The sequence below is a fragment of the Triturus cristatus genome, chromosome 3_1, assembly GCF_964204655.1.
Source record: "Triturus cristatus chromosome 3_1, aTriCri1.1, whole genome shotgun sequence".
Classification (NCBI taxonomy): domain Eukaryota; kingdom Metazoa; phylum Chordata; class Amphibia; order Caudata; family Salamandridae; genus Triturus; species Triturus cristatus.
Window position 1 is genome coordinate 205,815,693 of NC_140583.1, and position 20,865 is coordinate 205,836,557.

General features: G+C 47.0%; 1 long non-coding RNA gene across 2 annotated transcripts; it reads left to right on the forward strand.

Moving 5' to 3' along the window:
- The first annotated feature begins 17,792 nt into the window (after positions 1–17,792).
- Positions 17,793–20,308, forward strand: LOC146859924 (uncharacterized). Of its 2 annotated transcripts, XR_014979068.1 has the most exons (5): positions 17,793–17,970; positions 18,072–18,210; positions 18,353–18,440; positions 18,567–18,653; positions 19,036–20,308. It is a non-coding gene; the product is annotated as an uncharacterized LOC146859924 (long non-coding RNA). The 2 variants fall into 2 exon arrangements; XR_014979069.1 differs by lacking the exon at positions 18,353–18,440.
- Positions 20,309–20,865: the final 557 nt, after the last annotated feature.

Here is a 20,865-nt window from a genome sequence, read left to right on the forward strand (position 1 = left end):
AACAAATGTCTCAGGGGCCGAACACGTAAAAAGAAAGGGCAGCGCCTGACTATGCACTGGCACAGCCCCAATTTTTGAGAGACGAGTGAAGCGAGGGGTTGGCCTGAAGTTACACAGTGCATGTCAAACTTAGTTTTCACTGACGTTTTATAGGCTGCAGACTCAATCTGAAATTCTAATCCTTCTCATGAGACCACCAAAGCACAAAATGAGCAGATATAAATAATGTAAGATACAATGTGGACTTTTTTGTGTCTTGCCTATCCTTGTTGATTTTACAGAGGTCTGCCCATCGCCCCCTACGTGAGGCACACCAGTACCACTCTCATCACCTTTTAACTGGCAGTGTGGCACACTGGCCCATTCTCTGAAAACACTGCGTGAACCGGTGGGGGTGCACTGGGAAAAGGTGGAACAGCTTAAAATTCTTTCCAGGGGCTCCCTTTGGGAAACCGCTAGGCCGCCCGGACTACTAAACTTTCTCATCCTGCTGCCAACTCAGCCCGGAGTTGCACCTCAGTTACACGCACCGTAGGGACTTCCAGGCGCCCCTGCTTCTCCTCGCATACCCCAGGACAGCAGCACAGAACGTGTCCCGCGGTTTCGCTGCCCTCCCTGAGGCTCTCTGCCGGTCCTGCTCCCCGGGCAGCGCCATGTTGTGGTCCCCCAGCTCCCCCAGACTCACCTTGGCGATGGCCTTCCTGTAGCGGGTCACCGCCTGCTGGATGAGGCTGGAGACCTGTAGGTTGCCGTCCCCGCAGGGCACCACCACCCGGGTCCTCCCGAAGCACACGGTCACTTTCATGCTGCCGCTGGCCCGCGCCGCTCCCCGGAGCAGCGCGGGGCCGGCTCAGCGCCGCCTCCAGCCGCGGCTCAGCAGAGCTCTCACCCCAGGCACCGGCATGCCCGGCCACGAAGGAGCTGGAGCCACTCCAGTGATCAGGGGATTAGCGCGAGTGCGCAGAGTAATAAGACACGGAGAAGGGATTCTGAGTGGGATCAGCGCAAATAATGGTGGGCAGCGGGAGACGGGAGCGGGCGGAGACAGGCGACAGGGCTCCCCGGCATACTGAGGGGGTGGGAGACCGTGAGGAGGCGGCAGAGTGAGACATGGAGAGGGGAGGGTGCGCGGGGAGAGAGAAGGGAAAGGAGATTGAAGAGAAAAGAGGGAAGGCCAGGAAAGAGTGGAGAAAAGGAGAGAAGAGTAAGCGGACAAAACACAAGCGAGAGGAAGAGAAACGGATAAAGGAAGCAAGAACAGGAACCCGAAGAAAAATGGGAGAAGGTAAAATGAGGGGGAAAGAGGAACAGCGTGGGAGAAGGTAAAATGAGGGGGAAAGAGGAATAGCGAGAGAAGAAGAGAAATGTAAAAATGTAGAGAAAAAGAATGAGGCAGTAACAAGGATAACAAGTACTAGCAAAACTGTTGCCTTACCTGGCGAGAGCCATGAACACCGCCGCCTTTCTCCGAGGCGAAGCAGAAATGCCTCGGAGAAAGGCAGCGGCGGTTTCGGATTCGGGGGCGTGTTTTTCTTTTCTCTCCTCTTGCCATTGGCTGGAGGAGATAATTTGAAAAGTAGCAAAAAACACGCCCCCAAATCCGAAAAGGACGGGGCCTGTTCGGAGAGACAAACCTCTTCTCCAATGGCTGGCCAGCATTCAAGAGGCCAGCCAATGGAGAAGAGGGGAGAGGAGGGGCGGGTTCAAGCCCCTCTTCTCCAAGTCATTAAATCTCACGAGCGAGACTGCGCAAGCGCAGCCTTCGCTAGCCGAGACCTAAAAAGGACTTGTTCTTTTATAAAGTATGCAAACATTTTTAAAAGTACACATAAGGCATACTGCTTCTTAATATTTAAGTGTGACAGGTTTGAGGGGTCAAGTGAACCTTTATGTCTTGCACACGGGATAAAACTACTTGTTTTTATATTTTTCTTGCATTCTAAGGTATTTTTCGGTGGAAACTGACACAGTTACTGATCAGTGTGCTTTGTACCATCGTCTTGTGAGACATCCTAGCAGGTCCAATACTGGTGAATATTAAGTATCATATAGTATACTTCTTTAAAATATTTCAGTAGACTTTCAACTATGATATTTGCATTTCCCTTTGAGGATGTGGGTTCTGAGCAGCATGTGCACGAACCCACTGAACTCCACGGAACTACCACACCATGTACAATATTGGTTATCACTCACATGCCGGTTACTAGAATCCTTCTGGTGTATCAATTAAAATTTAGACTGCACAAGAGTGTCGGGAGCAAAGTGCCTTTCAAAGTCAACGTACGTTTAGGTGCCTCAAAAGTCAAACAAATGGCTGTCTCCGATCTGACATTTAGTTAGGGATTTTGGAAAATATTTGTAATAGACTGCTCCTGGACAGGAATAGTAATCACACAAGTGCGAGATGACTACAAGTGTACAATTGCTGCACACGTGAGTCATTGTTATCACTAGCTAATTAGTGTGCAGTAATCATATGGCTCTTTGAGTTAAGCATGTGTCATGTGTGTACTGTGCAGAGCACAACATATGAATCCTGGCGAGGCCAACTCAATCTTTCGTACTTCTGAGGTCAATTAATTGAGTACTAATGGATTTGGTATTATTAACTTATTTTTACAGCAACGAGAAACAGCAAAATCACTCTAGTAAGACCGATATAAAAATAAATTATTACAAATTCCTCAGTATTCACCTTGTACGCTGCAGTGGGGAGCTCGACGGTTTCCTGGATTTGTGGACAGGTCAAGTTCAGCTCTTTTCCGAGTAAGAGGATCTAACAGGGTCTATAGACTATCCCTGGCACTGACAGGCACCACATCTGGCTGAGATGCAGGGGTGCAGTCTCTGTTCAGTAAGACCTTTCTGGAGCAGTCAACAGGGCCTGATGAGGTTGGTCCCTTTGTAAAGAATTACCCTGCGCTACACAAATATTAACGGGAATGCTGGTTCATTCGCCAATTCTAACTCCAGCATTCCACCCCGCGCGTGTTTATATTCCACAATCTTTTAAAGGGCGTTATACCATAGCACAGAATTAATATGGGGCATTGTTTATAAAGGATGCACTGTGTTCCTTCGGGGTATTATTGTTCCTTACACAGCGATTACGTTTGTTATTAGACCTGCTGTCGCCCAGTACTTCGCTCTAATAACTCTTCTTGTGTTACACAAACATTCACAGGCTCATTCCTCAGGGTAGAGTGAGTCTGAACATGAGGATCAGTGCACTGAGTGAATCTATTGTGTGCATCCAGGGTTTCAGGAGGACACACAGATTTCTGTTGCCGCCTTCCAATCCATCACAGGCGGCTTGTAGGTGGAAATACCGTGAGTCTGCTTCCCAATGGCTGGTTGTGATGATTTTACAATATCGAGAGCAATATAGAAAAAGTGCATTGTTGCGACGAAAAAGTCCTCTGCATGGTAAGAGACGTGTACCCCTGCCCTGATTGCCCAACTGTACTGTTGTCTGGATCCCTAACGCTGATTTTTATTGTCATAGGCAAATGCAGATCACGTGTGTGTGCCATGACACAGGCCTACCTCACGGATTGCAGTCTTGTTGGTCTAAGAGGGGCACCCAAAGAGCTGCTCTCGTAGTAGTGAAAGGCTACCACCTTCACCAGGAGCTAAGCAGCACGAGCGCGCCGTGGTGGCAGCATACCGTGCAGTGATGTGTAGGGGTGAACAGGTCTTTTTTACCCTGTGTCACTGGAGTGAGGCCTACAGGTTACCTCACCCTTTTGACGTTCTGCTGCTGTACTCCTCTTCCTATATAATTGCCACCTCTTGGTTGTATTTTCCTTGAAACCCGATTCGGAATCCCCACGGTATTGACCAAATCGTCCTTATATCTTCAGTAGTAGTGGCTGGCATCTACAGGGAGGGGGGGAGCACACATATTAATATTAAATATTAAAATTACCTGAACGACCTCCTCCTCTCTGGACCTCTTCTGAGGAACTGGATGCTGCAGTGCGGGCACCAATCCTGTCACTGCTCTTATGCTGTGAGAGCAGCGCCCTGATTGGAGGGTACGGCCTCACTCTGCACTCCCCAGCGCCCTGCAGGCGTGCACTTACTCTAACACAGCTGTCGCTAGACAACTGGGTTAGAGGTTTCAAAGTGCGCATGTCTGGCGGGCCATCACAAGACTGCCGGCCAGAGGGACATGCGCACTTTAAAAAGTGAACTAACAGCCCACCCTCCTCCCTGCTGCTGTCATTCAGCAGCGGCCCCGCCCCCTTACGGACACTCGGGTTCAGGGCGGGAGGATAAAAATAAAATGGTAATGAATTTATTTTTCATCTTCGGGGGTAATTTAAGTGGGGTGTCGCTCCCCTGCTCCAATGGAGGAGCCGCCCCTGAATTGCTCAGCCAGCGCACTTGTTTGTGATTTTTGGCTCTGCGACTCTCACAGTCAACAGGTAAAGGAAAGAGAAGGACAGTTAAACTGGGAGGTAGGCCTGGTCCAAGAGCCTGCAGGGATGGAACGCAAAAAGAAGCATTAAAAGACAAGGTAAGATACATGGGCTGTAAAATAAGGAGTTTATTCAAGCCAAAGCCTGATGAGGACAGGGGCGAATGCTTTAGGGACGGACATTTTTTGGGGGCAAAGAAAAAGATTACTTACTTGTTGGCAGGAGTGTGCATAGAGCTTTTTAGAGGGTGGCATAACCGAAGGTTGTAAATGTAAAACTAACTCCTAATTAAAGCGGACCTGCTCCACAATTTCACAACTCTCTGCGTTGCTGTGCATGTATCCCTCTGAACATTACTTATATGAAAGGCAGCTGCGGATAATGATTCACAAATCGCTGTCCGTTTTATTTCACCTACTTCTCGCGATTGGGGCCAATTCCTGCAGTGGAAACACGGAGGGGCTGCTCACCCAGGATACCTTGCAGCTGCACCTGCGCCCTGTGCATGCAGCTGCGTCTGTGGTGATCTGCAGCATGACGCCCCCGGCGGTGTGTCATAAAACCCTTACTGCCAGCGGCATATGACTGAGTCAATCCCAGCTCTACCAGCCTTCCCCTGGGCTGCAAAATCTTCAAGCATCCTGGTGGGCCCACCCACCTCTGATTCTGTCTGGTAATGGGGGTAACTGGTGCTCCGGGCAGGGGTCACTTAAGACCAGTGGTCGAAGTGGGCGGGAACGGAAGGGCACGGTCCGTTCCCCTACTTCTTCATTTCAAAAATGCGTCTCAGGACGACAGGAATGCTGCTCTGAGTTTTAAAAAAAACTACAGGATCATCCAGGCCGGTGTGCTGCATAGCGAAGAAAGCCTCTGCAGTTGCCAGGACCCCCTCACCCTTTCCCACTGTATCTGTGGACAGGGACCTGCAACACTGTAGGAGCCGTGGTGCACTGGAGGAGCAATCAATCGGCACAAAAACCCGGCTACCTCTGATGGGTGGTTGTGGGTGCGGTGATTTACACCTCATTTAGTGAGGAGGCCACCTGCCTGCCCCCACTGTGACCAATACAATGGACACATTAGGACGCATTGGCGGCCCCGCCCTTGACCTCATCTGCCCTTTAATTTCCAGCTCACCCAGACTGACAATACCACACGGAAAGGAAGAGGACTTCATGTGGAATTCGTGGCAGACTGTGCCCAAACCTTGGCACTTTTTAAAAATAAATGTGGAAAATGTTTAATGTCTTATCTGCTGTTTTCCGTATTATATTTTATAAAATGTGTACTGCTTCTCTGTCTATGTTCAGGGATGTGGTCTTTTTGAAAATACTGTTTACCCTTTTCTAAGGATTTAACATAAAAGCAGCCAGAGGTGTCTATTTCTGTGACACCCGAGCACCAGAGCCCCTTGTGAACCCCATCCAGGGTCTGACTGTGAAAACGAATAAGCCCAGGCACCAAGGCCGGGCTGGTGTACTGGGCATCGGAAGGGAGGCTGGTTTTATTACTGGAGGCTGCAAAACCGACCCCCAGTAACAAAACCTGCCGGGCTATCCAGCACAATGACTCACTTCTCACTCTCAAAAACGCAAAAATCACTGCAGGATTCCTTGTAAACCCAGCAGATTTCAGGCAACAATAAAAGAGTCAAGATTTATATCTCTGGTGGTTGATCTTCCTGTTGGAGAGAGATTGGAGTATTGTCTATTGCCAGTTTTGACCCATCCATTGTAGCGCAGAGGGTTAAAATGCCTGCTGCAAAGAACCTGTACCATACAAATCACAGAACTGTATTTAATGGGCAAAGCTCAGTGGGTTACTGCTTTTGTCACAGAGAGCTGCATGCAAACTGCATGGTGAGGGTTTGGAAGTTATGTTTTTACCCCAGTCATTCATTATCCTAATACTGCTAAAATTGGTTTGTTTGGGAAGAAATACATTCTTATTAGAAAATCCAACTACTGTGTTACATTTTGAACCCTCGGGTTGTGTTCCAGATCTTCAAAAAATGCCAACCATAATTGATGGGATGTGAATCCTAACACCTTGTAGCCCCTTTTGTCTTGAAAACATTTTCTAAACATTGAATTACACACGTATGATTAATTGTCTCTGTATGTGTGCATGATGTAAAGTGCTCCAAGTCCCTCACTGGTATGAGAGGCACTATAAAACAATTTAAATACATGTGAGAGAGGGGCAGTGGAGAGATGAGGGGCGCTGTTGGAGGGTGATAGTGAGGGATTCCTTGAAGGGCCCCAACAAGATTGTCGTATCCTGGTGCACCGTAAGGTCATCATTTACTGTTCTCTAAAAGCTAATACAATGGAATACATAATACAATGTGTTGTAGAATGCACCATTTATGTAATTTTTTCCAAAATTTTCTAGGGGAGAGAACACCCTCTCCCCGTGTCCCTTTTGCAGTCATCAGGCTTGCTTGCTGCGTTCGCATGCATCACACTGTGCAGGGGATGGACACAAATTTGCCAGGGCTGCTTTGGGTTCCCAGTTTGGCCCTGTCTGCACCAAATTAAAAGTTCCCCATTTAGCAAATAGATATCTAAACACGTATTGGCAAAGCCAATAGGTCTTGCCTTTGGGACCTCTTAGGTTTGTGATTTTGTTTTAGCAATGCATTACAGCCTAACTAATGTACGATTGTGTCCCCACATAAAATATAAAGTTGGATGTATCATTCACTTCCCGAATGAAAATATAATTTTGCCTTTTACCCTCAAGAGCTCTTTCAAAGTTTTTTTGTGGGTAGGAGAGTTAGCAAGCCACACAGTTCAAAAGGTATAGTTAGCAGGACACTTGAATACATAATGTCGATGTTTGAGCAGCAAGCTGGCTTACATGAATGTGGAGGAGCCCTGTGGGTTTCTGTGAGTCAGATCAGATCTTCCTCAAGAATCCCTTAATCTTCTGAGCCCTGCTTATGCCCTTCCTTGCTGTCCACGAGTACACCAAAGGCACACCTGTGTACCCTAAGAGCACAGTTTTCATGTCCTCAACGTTTGAGGCAAAAAACACTCATTGATTTCTAAACAAGGAGTGTAAAAACGAGAGTAGCCATGTCGTTCCTGCTTATATTTCGCACGCTTTACATAATCTTCCTGTGCCTATGAGTGTTTGCTTTTTCCAGGATGTTGTTACTTTTTTCAGGCAGTGCGTAATTTGAATTGAGTCACAGCCAGGTGTTTATAATGGGGCAGAATTGGGTTGTAGCTGAAGGCAGTGCAAGTGTCTCTCAGTGGGACAGAAGGGTGCGAAGGGAGGATGGGATGTGGCACTACGGCCAGAGCTACAAAATCTGGAACTGGGGAATCGGGCTTCATGACCAGTCCACCAGACCACTCTCCTGAGGGAGCACATTCCCCTACTAGACCTTAGAAGGCCATACTAGACCATAGAAGCCCTGGTCTCTAAGCACCAGCAAGTGGACCCTACCGGTGGCCAGTATGGGTTAACCTTGAAGGCCTGTCCATCACAATCCATACTGAAGTTCACCTACAGTCTTGCGGGTAGGCCTACGAAGCAGCACACCCTAGAACAGCAGTTACTTTGTCACTGAGGTCACAGGACCCTTGAGGCCAGTCCGCTCACACATAGGTGCCTCCATTGGCCTTGTTCCAGCAGTATTAATGCAACTCACCAGGGATTGGCAATGCAGGATTTGCATGCACACCAGACTAAGGGGCATGTTTACAAGGGCCTTGCGTCATGCTTGCACCACGGAACGTGGTAAATGCACGTCACAAATCTGCAAGTCATATTTATGAAGCCACGCAAAGCCACTTTGCATGGCTTTGAATGGTTTCATAAATATGGAGTAATGCAACACAGCGCTAATTGCTGATTTGACTTACTCTGCACAAGGGAGGCGTTGCAGTGGGTGTTCCCACTCAACTCTCACATTTTGTATGCATTCCCAGATTTACAAGGACTTGTAAACCTGGGACTGATTCAAAATCTTACGCCTCCCCAAGGGAGGCACAACAAGGAGAAAAATCTTTATTTCTCCCTGTGTTCCTCTTTCTATATGTGCAGCACTCATACAAAGAGGAAAAAGCCTCTCAGGTTTGCTTTTGTGCACAAAAACAATGCTGCATGCAACGGAGGTACCCTTGCACCATGGTGCAAGGGGGTCTGCGTTCGCGCTAGACTGACGAAACGGCACCAGCACACTTGGAAAGGGCAGGAATGCACCGTCTTGGATAAAGACGGTGCATTTCTGCCCTTTCCCTGTGATGCAGGGCAGCACAGCAAAGTAACTTGATGCGTTGCACTACCATTCCTGTAAATGGTTTGCATCATTTTGTCTTAATACAGGAGGTGCAATGCCATGAGTGCAGTTCCACCAGGGTCCACTGCACCCCAATTATGTCTGACCTTTATTACTCAACCTTACTGTGTGGGCATTTTTCCAGGGCCCATAGCACTGCTAGGTCATTCACTGATTATTAACTATATATAGATATAGATATATATATATACATGTACATATAAATATATATATATATATATACATATGTATATATATCTATATGCTTATATATCAAAGTCCTTTCCGTTTCATCTAGAAACAGAACGACACTCCCCGTAGTGCTGAAGATGGAATTTATTTTAGATTTATGTGGCAGACATAAAATTCTATATATGATTGTATGCGAAACGGAAAGGACGTTGATGTGAAAACGTTCGGGCGTTCTGCTTGCACCCCTGGCGATCTGACAGAATGCCACTGTACGCGGATAACGAAGGATAGATGGATATATATATATATATATATATATATATATATATATATATATATATATATATATATATATATATATATATATTATATATATATATATGTGTACACACACATATATATATAAGAAAAAAGTATATCCTATAGCCTTTCGTTTCACCGCAGCAAGATAGTTGTCACACAGTACACTTTACAAAGTCCTCTCACTCTGTAGTCCTAAAAAGAAAAATAGACACCAATTACTATGTAGATTTGACGTAAGACATAGCTTGACATTTGACCTCTGCCTTGGAACGCACAGATGTGACAAGTAAAAAGCTACATTTAAAGGTGTGTTTCTTGCTCATTCACCTTCTGAACTCCAGCATGTTTATTTTGGGGGTGCTTCACCCCTTCTTCCAGCACATATGCACATTGGGCCACAGATAAAGTGCTGGAGCAATCTACAAAGGTCTCATATATATAACTTTGTAAAGTGTACTGTGTGACGACTATCTTGCTGCTGTGAAACGAAAGGCTATAGAATATAATATTTGTCTAAGAATTAGCATCATTTAAATATATGTAAATGAAATGTGCAGTTATTTTAACATAAATCAACAGTTCGCCAAGCACAAATTAAGCGCTTTTCTGTTATTCTGAAGTGAAACAAAGATGTAATAGGTCTATCCAGACACTTTACTCGGTGATGCGCATATGACATACATCCCAGCTGCCGCACTTTTTCTTTCATGGGCTACAGCGTTTTATCAGAAAAACGGTATCGTGTGCAAAATCAATGGCCATGACTATGGAGCACGTGGTGCCTGCACATGACTCCTCTACCGCACCGCGCTTTCATAATATATGTGTAACCGTGTGCTCCTAAATGCACCACTGGACACAGGCTGCACCCTCACCACTCTCCTGCTGGTGGGCGTGGCGGCTCTTTCAGCTACAATTACTTAGTGTGACCTTGAATTCTTCTCAATCCCTACGAGTTCAGTGAGGTAACATTGATGGCAGCACCCCCACTCTGAAAATTGCACCAGCACCACCGCCAATGTGTGCCCCCTCAAAAGGCCCCTCTGGGGGCGCCTCTTTGCTTACCGAGCACCAGAGCAGAGGCCTCTACTTGACACCGCTGCTGGAGCTTGAGGGAGAGCGAGAGAGAGAGAGAGAGAGCGAGAGAGAGAATGAGAGAGAGAGAGAGAGAGAGAGAGAAGGAGAGAGAGAGAGAGCGAGAGAGAGAGAAAGAAAGAGAGAGCGAGAGAGAGACGAGAGAGCGCGAGAAAGAGAGAGAGACGAGAGAGAAGCGAGAGAGACAGAGAGAGAGAGAGAGAGAGAGAGAGAATGAGAGAGAGACGAGAGAGACACGAGAGAGAGCGAGAGACAATGAGAGGGAGACGAGAGAGAGCGAGAGAGAGAGACGAGAGAGAGCGAGAGAGAGAATGAGAGAGAGAGAGAGAGAGAATGAGAGATAGTTAGACAGAGAGAGAGAAGGAAAGAGAGAGAGAGCGAGAGAGAGAGAAAGAAAGAGAGAGCGAGAGAGAGACGAGAGAGAGCGAGAAAGAGAGAGAGACGAGAGAGAAACGAGAGACCCAGAGAGAGAGAGAGAGAGAATGAGAGAGAGAAGAGAGAGACACGAGAGAGAGCGAGAGAGACAATGAGAGAGAGACGAGAGAGAGCGAGAGAGAGAGACGAGAGAGGGCGAGAGAGAGAATGAGAGAGAGAGCGAGAGTGAGAGAATGAGAGAGAGAGAGAGCGAGCGAGAGAGAGAGAGAGAATGAGAGAGAGAAAAAGCTAGAGAATGAGAGACTGAGTGAGAGGGAGAGCTCTTCAGTGGAAGACGGTGGCTCGGTGAGGACATCTCTATATATACCTCTTCTGACAGGCAGGCCAGGCCTCCCAGCCCCGCCCCCGCCCAGCAGGAGGGTCATCTTGGAGTAAGTGAGACTGAAGGGGGTCTCGCAGGAGGCAGCCTCCCCTGAAGAGACTATTTTTAAGACGTTTGCTCACTGGATCTTGCCTGAGCATCTGCTGCGCCCTCGAAGGCAAGGCCTTGGGTTACAGACCGGGGCAGCTGCCACCGCGGGGGCTCGGACCCTGCTATAAATACCCCAAGACCCGAGGAGCGGCGTTCCGAGAAGGGCCTTCTTCACCCGAAGCAGCGAGCGCCGAGCGCCTTAAAGCGCCGAGCAAAACGTTCCTCTTTGGTCTATGACACGTCCCATGCCAGCACTGCTTATCCGGTTTCCTTGAATGTTGTGCATATTGTGTTTAATGCCGACGTCTAGCAGGCTTCAAAGCGCTGCCCACTTCTGGGAGGTAGAAAGGAGCATCTCTGTGATTCGCCTCCACACCTACTTGGTGCAGGGCTTTACCCAGGGATTCCTCCTACCTAGAACAAAGGAGAGGTGAGCCGAGACGGTGACTCGAGAGGAGCCGGCACCGTTTGAGTATTTTACCTTTAGGTATACGGGTTACACTCTGCTCTGGCCTCTGCAGGTGATTGCTCACCTCTAGAGAGACACAGGCATGAACCCTGCAGGGGACTGCTCACCACTAGAGAGACACAGGCATGAACCCTGCAGGGGATTGCTCACCTCTAGAGAGAGACAGGCATGAACCCTGCAGCGGATTGCTCTCCACTAGAGAGACACAGGCATGAACCCTGCAGGAGATTGTTCTCCACTAGAGAGACACAAGCAGGAACCCTGCAGTGGACTGCTCACCACTAGAGAGATGCAAGCCTGAACCCTGCAGCAGATTGCTCACCACTAGAGAGACACAGGCATGAACCCTGTAGGGGATTGCTCACCTCTAAAGAAACACAGGTATGAACCCTGCCGGGAATTGCTCACCAATAGAGAGACACAGGCATGAACCCTGCAGGGGATTGCTCACCACTAGAGAGACACAGGTATGAACCCTGCAGGGGATTGCTCACCACTAGAGAGACACAGGCATGAACCCTGCAGGGGATTGCTCTCCACTAGAGAGACACAGGCATGAACCCTGCAGCGGATTGCTCACCTCTAGAGAGACACAGACATGAACCCTGCAGGGGATTGCTCACCACTAGAGAGACACAGACATGAACCCTGCAGCGGATTGATCACCTCTAGAGAGACACAGGCATGAACCCTGCAGGGGATTGCTCACCAATAGAGAGACACAGGCATGAACCCTGCAGGGGATTGCTCACCTCTAGAGAGACACAGGCATGAACCCTGCAGGGGATTGCTCACCACTAGAGAGACACAGGCATGAACCCTGCAGGGGATTGCTCACCACTAGAGAGACACAGACATGAACCCTGCAGGGGATTGCTCACCTTTAGAGAGACACAGGCATGAACCTTGCAGGGGATTGCTCACCTCTAGAGACACAGGCATGAACCCTGCAGCACATTGCTCACCTCTAGATAGACACAGATGTGAACCCCTCAGGGGATTGCTCACCACTAGAGAAACACAAGCATGATCCCTGCAGCGGATTGCTCACCTCTAGAGAGACACAGGCATGAACCCTGCAGCGGATTGCTCACCTCTAGAGAGACACAAGCATGAACCCTGCAGCAGATTGCTCACCTCTAGAGAGACACAGGCATGAACCCTGCAGCAGATTTCTCACCACTAGAGACACAGGCATGAACCCTGCAGCGGATTGCTCACCTCTAGAGACACAGGCATGAACCCTGCAGCGGATTGCTCACCACTAGAGAAACACAGGCATGAACCCTGCAGGGCACTACTCACCACTAGAGAGACACAGGCATGAACCCTGCAGGGGACTGCTCACCACTTGCGAGACACAAGCATGAACCCTGCAGGGGATTGCTCACCACTAGAGAGACACAAGCATGAACCCTGCAGGGGGTTGCTCGCCACTGGAGAGACACAAGCATGAACCCAGCTGCAGATTGCTCACCACTAGAGAGACACAAGCATGAACCCTGTAGGGGACTGCTCACCTCTAGAGAAACACAGACATGAACCCTGCAGCAGATTGCTCACCTCTAGAGAGACACAGACATGAACCCCTCAGGGGATTGCTCACCACTAGAGAAACACAAGCATGAACCCTGCAGCGGATTGCTCACCTCTAGAGAGACACAGGCATGAACCCTGCAGGGGATTAATCACCACTAGAGAGACACAGGCATGAACCCTGCAGGGGACTGCTCACCTTTAGAGAGACACATGCATAAACCCTGCAGGGGACTGCTCACCACTAGAGAGACACAAGCATGAACCCTGCAGCAGATTGCTCACCTCTAGAGAGACACAGGCATGAACCCTGCAGCAGATTGCTCACCACTAGAGACACAGGCATGAACCCTGCAGCGGATTGCTCACCTCTAGAGACACAGGCATGAACCCTGCAGCGGATTGCTCACCTCTAGAGAAACACGAGCATGAACCCTGCAGGGGATTGCTCACCACTAGAGAAACACAGGCATGAACCCTGAAGGGGATTGCTCTCCGCTAGAGAGACACAGGCATGAACCCTGCAGCAGATTGCTCACCTCTAGAGAGACACAGGCATGAACCCTGCAGGGGATTGCTCACCTCTAGAGAGACACAGGCATGAACCCTGCAGGGGATTACTCACCACTAGAGAGACACAGGCATGAATCCTGCAGGGGACTGCTCACCACTTGAGAGACACAAGCATGAACCCTGCAGGGGATTGCTCACCACTAGAGAGACACAAGCATGAACCCTGCAGGGGGTTGCTCGCCACTGGAGAGACACAAGCATGAACCCAGCTGCAGATTGCTCACCACTAGAGAGACACAAGCATGAACCCTGTAGGGGACTGCTCACCTGTAGAGAAACACAGGCATGAACCCTGCAGCAGATTGCTCACCTCTAGAGAGACACAGACATGAACCCCTCAGGGGATTGCTCACCACTAGAGAAACACAAGCATGAACCCTGCAGCGGATTGCTCACCTCTAGAGAGACACAGGCATGAACCCTGCAGGGGATTACTCACCACTAGAGAGACACAAGCATGAACCCTGCAGGGGACTGCTCACCTCTAGAGAGACACATGCATGAACCCTGCAGGAGACTGCTCACCACTAGAGAGACACAAGCATGAACCCTGCAGGGTGTTGCTCGCCACTGGAGAGACACAAGCATGAACCCTGCAGCAGATTGCGCACCACTAGAGAGACACAAGCATGAACCCTGTAGGGGACTGCTCACCACTAGAGAGACACAGGCATGAACCCTGCAGTGGATTGCTCACCACTAGAGAGACACAGACATGAACCCTGAAGGTGATTGCTCACCTCTAGAGTGACACAGGCATGAACCCTGCAAGGGACTGCTCACCATTAGAGAAACACAGGCATGAACCCTGCAGGGGACTGCTCACCTCTAGAGAGACACAGACATGAACCCTGCAGGGGATTGCTCACATCTAGAGTGACACAAGCCTGAATTCTGCAGGGAATTGCTCACCACTCGGGACACGTGTGATTCAGGTGATTGGTCATCTCTAGGTTCACAAGTAAGAACCTGGGGATTGGTCATCTCTAGGTTCACAAGTAAGAACCTGGGGATTGGTCATCTCTAGGTTCACAAGTAATATTCTGGTGATTGTTCACCTCTGGGAACGCAGGTAAGATCCGGGTGATTGTTCACCTCTAGATACACAGGTACGGTCCTGGTAATTGTTCACTTCTAGAGACACAGGTAAGATCCTAGTGATTTTTCACCTCTAGTCAGACAGGTAATATTCTGGTGATTGTTCAGCTTCAGGGAAACCGGTGGGTCCTGGTGATTGTTCATCTCTAAGGACACAGGTAAAACCCTGGTGATTGTTCACCTCTAGTCAGACAGTTATGATCCTGGTAATTGTTTACCTCTAGAGACGCAGGTAAGATCCTGGTGATTGTTCATCTCCTGGGACATAAATAAGACCCTGGTGATTGTTCACCTCTAGAGACGCAGGTAAGATCCTGGTGATTGTTCATCTCCTGGGACATAAGTAAGACCCTGGTGATTGTTCACCTCTAGAGACACAGGTCAGATCCCAGTGATTGTTCACCTCTAGTCCGACAGATAAGATTCTGGTGATTGTTTAGCTTTAGAGAAACAGATGAGCTCCTGTTGATTGTTCACCTCTAAGGACACAGGTAAAATCCTGGCGACTGTCTGCCTCTAATAAGACAGGTAAGATCCTGGTGATTGCTTACATCTAGTCAGGCAAGTAAGATCCTGGGTACTGTTCACTTTTAGAGAGATATTTAAGATCCTGGTGCTTGCTCACCTTTAGGGAGATAGGTAAGATCCTGGTGTTTGTTCACCTCTAGGGACACATGTGCGATCCTCGTAATTGTTCATCTCTAGAGACACAGGTACGATCCTTTGGATTGTTCACCTCTAGAGGAAAAGTAACATTCTGGTGATTGTTCCCCACTAGGTACCGAGGTAAGATCCTGCTGATTGTTCACCTCTAGGGACACAGGTAAGACTCTGGTGATCATTCACCTCTAGTCAGACAGGTAAGATCCTGGTGAGTGTTCACCTCTTGGCACAGGGGTAAGATCCAGGTTATTGTTCACTTCTAGCCATAAAGGTAAGATCCTGGTGATTGGTCATCTATAATCAGACAAGAAAGACCCTAGTGATTGTTCATCTCTGAAGACACAGATTCGAACCTGAACCCTGCTAGTGACTGCTCACCTCTAGGGACACAGGTACAATCCTAGTGATTGTTCATCTTTAGGTACACAGGTAAGATTCAGGTGAGTGTCCATCTCCAGGGACACAGGTAGGATCCTTCTGTCTGCTCACCTCTAGTCAGACAGGAAAGATCCTGGTCATTGGTCCCCTCTAGTCATACAAGTATGATCCTGGTGATTGTTTAACTCTAGGGACACAGGAAAGATCCTAGTGACTGTTCACCTTTAGGGACACAGGTAAGATTATGGTGATTGTTCATCTCCAGGACACAGGTAAGATCCTTGTGTCTGTTCACCTCTAGGAAGGCAGGTAATATTCTGGTGACTGTTCACCCTAGCGATACAGTTAAGTTCCAAATGATTGTTCACCTCTAGAGTCACAGGTAAGATCACGGTCATTGTTCACTTCCATGAGCACAGGTACAATCTTGGTGACTCTTTACCACTAGGGAGACAGGTATGATCCTGGTGATTGTTTTTCTCTAAGTACACAGGTAAGAACCTGGAGATTGTTCATCTCTAGAGACACAGGTTCAATCCTGAACTCTGCTCTTGACTTTTCACCTCAGGGACACAGGTATGATCCCAGTGATTTTTCTTCTCTAAGTGACAGGTAAGAACCAGAGGTCGGTGTCCCTCGAAGTCATCCTGGAGCCAGTGGAAGGGGTTGAGACCCTTCAAATTCCTCGTTGAGCCAGTAGTAGGCCAGCTGCTACTGGGATACCAGTCTCCGGTCACAGTGGGTCCAGTGGTTTCCTTTGGTGGAGGTTAGTGTCCCTCTTGGGTGACCAATCTTAACTCAGATGACAGACCAGTGTCCGGCAGACTCAGGTGCAATTTTTGGCCTTCGAGGATCGGTCTCTTGGGGTTCCCAGCAAGGCCCCTGCTAGTTCCAGTGAGTCAGCCAACTGACTCTTGGAGTCACTTCATGTTTCATTTAAATATTCTGGGAAAAACAAAACAAAACCTAGGCTTGTACACTTTCCTATCATGAAATTGCTTCCAATTGTGTATCTGTCCCCACTTTCTGTATTTTGCATGGCATATATTTCACCATACTGAATGTCGTTATCCATAGTTCTTTGAGGAAATGTCCTAAGCCTCAATACAATATTAAGCTTGCTGGCATTGGTTAATATTTTACAAATCAAGTGTGATAAAATATGCCCCCTTTGGAGGCTCAACTAAATTATTTTATGCAGGGGAGCTTGAAATAAAACTGTTTGAAGATCACAGTTATGAAGGGAAAAACTAAATTATGTGCCACAGAATGCAAAGTATTGTTGACTTAGGAACTGGTTAGATGGGACTTCATGATTCGGCGCCACTTGTCAACAGGGCACATCCAGATTTTGAGAAATACTTACCTGAGTGACGTTCTGCTCAAAGAAATATGGGGTTTTACATGACCAGAGGTTAATCTTGCCCCATGGGTGATTGGGGGTGTTTCTAACATATATTATCTTGTATTTGGAAGATACGTTTACTATTGCGTTTTATGTAGTGGTGCGGTTAATCTAGGGCACTCGGTAGGAATGACAGCGGTATGGGACATGTTTTCAGATGGTCGATTGACATCACACCTACATGTTGATTGGCAGTTATGCACCATGAATCATTTCCGGCGGGACAGAATCTGTTTATAGCTAATAGGGCAGTTATATAGATTATGTATCGTTGTCTTTCCCTTGAACGAGGGGGTAGCATCACTTTGAATGTGAATTATTCATCACAATGTGAACTTTGATGAATTTATTTATGTGGAATGATTTGTTTATTTCAAATACAATCAGAACCAATCGGCGGACCAGAGAGGGAACGCCGTGTTCCGATCGCGTAAACAGGAAGTAGGATAGCAGCTAGACGGAATGGACATGCGCAGTACAAGCGCAAATATATTGTTTGGTAGCGGACGGGAGAGGAAACATGTAGGCCCTTAATTAAGGTATTGCAGTGATTGGAGGATTAGGAATAATGCAATTAGGCACGATTGTGATTGGTTTAGAGGGTATTTAAAAGGGAGTTTGGTGAGAATTCCGACGCATTCCGGATTTATCGTGCTGGAAACGAGGAACCAGGTGACATTCTGTTTCTGAATGGTAAGAGGGAGGGTTGTTTTCAGATTTTATGGACAGAGGCTACGAAAAATATGTGGTGGTGGTTTTGATTATATTTTATTATTTTTGTTTTTTCGTTGCAGTAGCTATTCAAATTTCTGATTAAGACAGGAGCACCATTTAAGTCGTAACGCTTTGATCTGCTTATAAGAAGCTCGCATAGGATTGGAACAGCAGCAATATTGGATCAGCCCTAAAGTTTGAAATATAATATTTTAATAGGTGAGTTTATGGGGATTTAGGTGGATATACTTGAGATGTGCTTTTTGCTTCAGCGATTTAACAAAGTTGTAGACCTAAGAAAAAACATTTTTTTTTAATTTTATTCCTTATTCTGACATCGCGAATTGGGTACATGATGAAGATGTGGATTTGATTGGGGTACATAGAAGGATTTTTTTTCGATTAGTGATCTGGTTCAGATGTTTGAAAGATAACGACCACCATCTAAGGTGAGCTAAGGGTTGTGCAGTCATTTTACGACCACTGGTAATCAGTATAGTTGATTCACATGATTTTGTGTCTTGACTACTGAATTTAGGACATGTGATAGTTACAGCTGTTTGTTTTTTGAACAGAAATTTCTCGCTTTTGTGATCAATCGTTGGCAACGGTATTAAAGATTCAAGGTCAGATATCGGCCCACAGATCGTATTTAGTTGAAGGTGAGATTATTGTATCTTTACTTTTGTTGGGTTCTTTTTGAACAGAGGGTCCTGTTTGTTGTATGCATTTTGAACAAGAAGGACGATGTTTAAAGATGTAATTTGGAGTTTTACCATGCAAATTGTTAAATGAGATTCAACCCTCTGTTCTAAACACAGGTTTCATGAGTTCTGTTTCTCCATGTGCTAGTTTTGTTGAATTGCCCGGGCTGATGAGTAGGATGCTTAGATTGTTCAATAGGCAGAGTAATGAAAATTTGAAAAACTTTTTTGTTTGTTTGAGTGTAAACCATCCACTTTTGTTAATGTTTATTTTCTGAAATTGTATTTCTAATTTTGATATGCATGCTTGGATTTTGATTATATATTTTTTACTTTACAGCCCTGATGATGTCCCAGATGGGGACGAAACGCGTCGGCTGTTAATTGTATTAATTATTTGTCGAGTTGGCTGACATTGATGAAATAATTGAATAAAAGACAAAGAACTACACATCATTCTACTGGAAGATTTTTCTTTTGGACTTTGTACACGATTTTTTGAAATACTAATAATTTGTTCCAATACTTACATGCTCCTTCTGTATCCGTGTGTACCTGAGTGAAGAAGCAGCCTGACCTTGACAACTTGAGAAAATCTTTTATTCTGAGAAGCACGCCTAGTCTGAAATGATGAAAGTAGAGAGTGGTGAACGCAGGTTCTAAAGCTTAGTTTAGGTGCATGCACTCTAGAGAATGGTTACAAAGGCAGACCCAGGGTACTGTTTGTCATCAATTTCCTGTGGCCAGGTAGTAATACCTTTGGAGATGGAGAGCCGTAGACCGCCTCTGTCAGCCTGACAAGCCGATCCAGGTGGAGCAAAGCATGGCGCAGGGCCCTGCAACACAAGGTGGACACCCTTTCAATCTAAAGCCTATGGATAGTGGTGAGATGTGGGTGTCTTGGGGGATCCTCATCACCTTCTGCAGATGAGGGCCCCATCATTTTGCCTTACGACAATGGGAAAAGCCGGGGGGGGGGGGACTGCTTTTGAAAACCAATGGAGAGACCCGGGGGAAGTGACAGGCACAGCCTAGTCTTACCCCGGGAAACTTCCTGCAATGGAGGCAGGCCAGGGAGGAGATAGGTTGCGACAGGACAGGTGGCAGGATTTAGGGATAGTGCTTAAGGAGAGGTGGACACACCTCTTCCTGACTCCTTCACACCACCGACAAGGGGGGAAGAATAACTTTGACCGCCCACTCACCCTACAAGATTTAAGGGAATTGTGGGGGATCATGCACAGCGAATGCCATAATAAATCCAGTTTCAAGGGTGTCAGCAGTAGTGGGAGGGGTGGAGAGTAATATTGGGCGTATCCACCCCTAGGGGGGGGGACTAAGGGAGCACAGACAAAGGAAGACGGTGTGCAGGATTCTTGGAACAGGACAAGGAGGCTTCATTGGAGGATGTTTTGTAGGAGAGATTGGGAATGGAAGAAGGTCAGTGAGTGAAAGGAGAAAGAATGAAACCAGGTGTGGGGTTTGTGGTGAAAGCTTGGTGAGAAGTGAGAATTGGTGGGTGAAGATGGGGACGACGTATCAAAGATGTTTGATCATGTTATTTTGAGGTTATCTAAATAAACCTGGCCCAATAAATGGCCTTTTATGCTTCATGGTGGAATGGCGTGTGATTATTTGACGAAACCGGGACATTCCACATACAGAAAAGCAGAACCACAATTTTGCATTAAGCAAGCATCAGAGAATGACTTACATGGGAGCTGAAAACAGCCTGCATTTAACAAGTACACAGCTTTACTGCTGCAGCCCTTGCAAAATATTCTGTCAGCAAGTACCTTCCAAAGCCCAAATCCATGAGAAATGCTTTGCAACTGGCACCAGTACAAACAAAATGTAGGTAATTGATTTTCTAATGCATCCCGTACTCTTCAAAAAGTTTGTCTTTAAATTCTATATTTGGAAAGTGGTAACCGGTCTAACTTTCTTGTGAATGCAACATTTGTGCATCATTTGCGCATCTCTTTCTTACATGTCTTTGGGGCGAACACAAGTCACATTATAAAGTACCTTTAAATTCGACAATGCGACCAGGGCTACCATTTCTATTATATTTGCCCCAGGTTCTGCCAACACACTCTGGGCACTAGCCAGCCCAAAAATTCACCAACACTTTTTACATATCTTTCTCTCCTGTCCTATGTTTCCTACT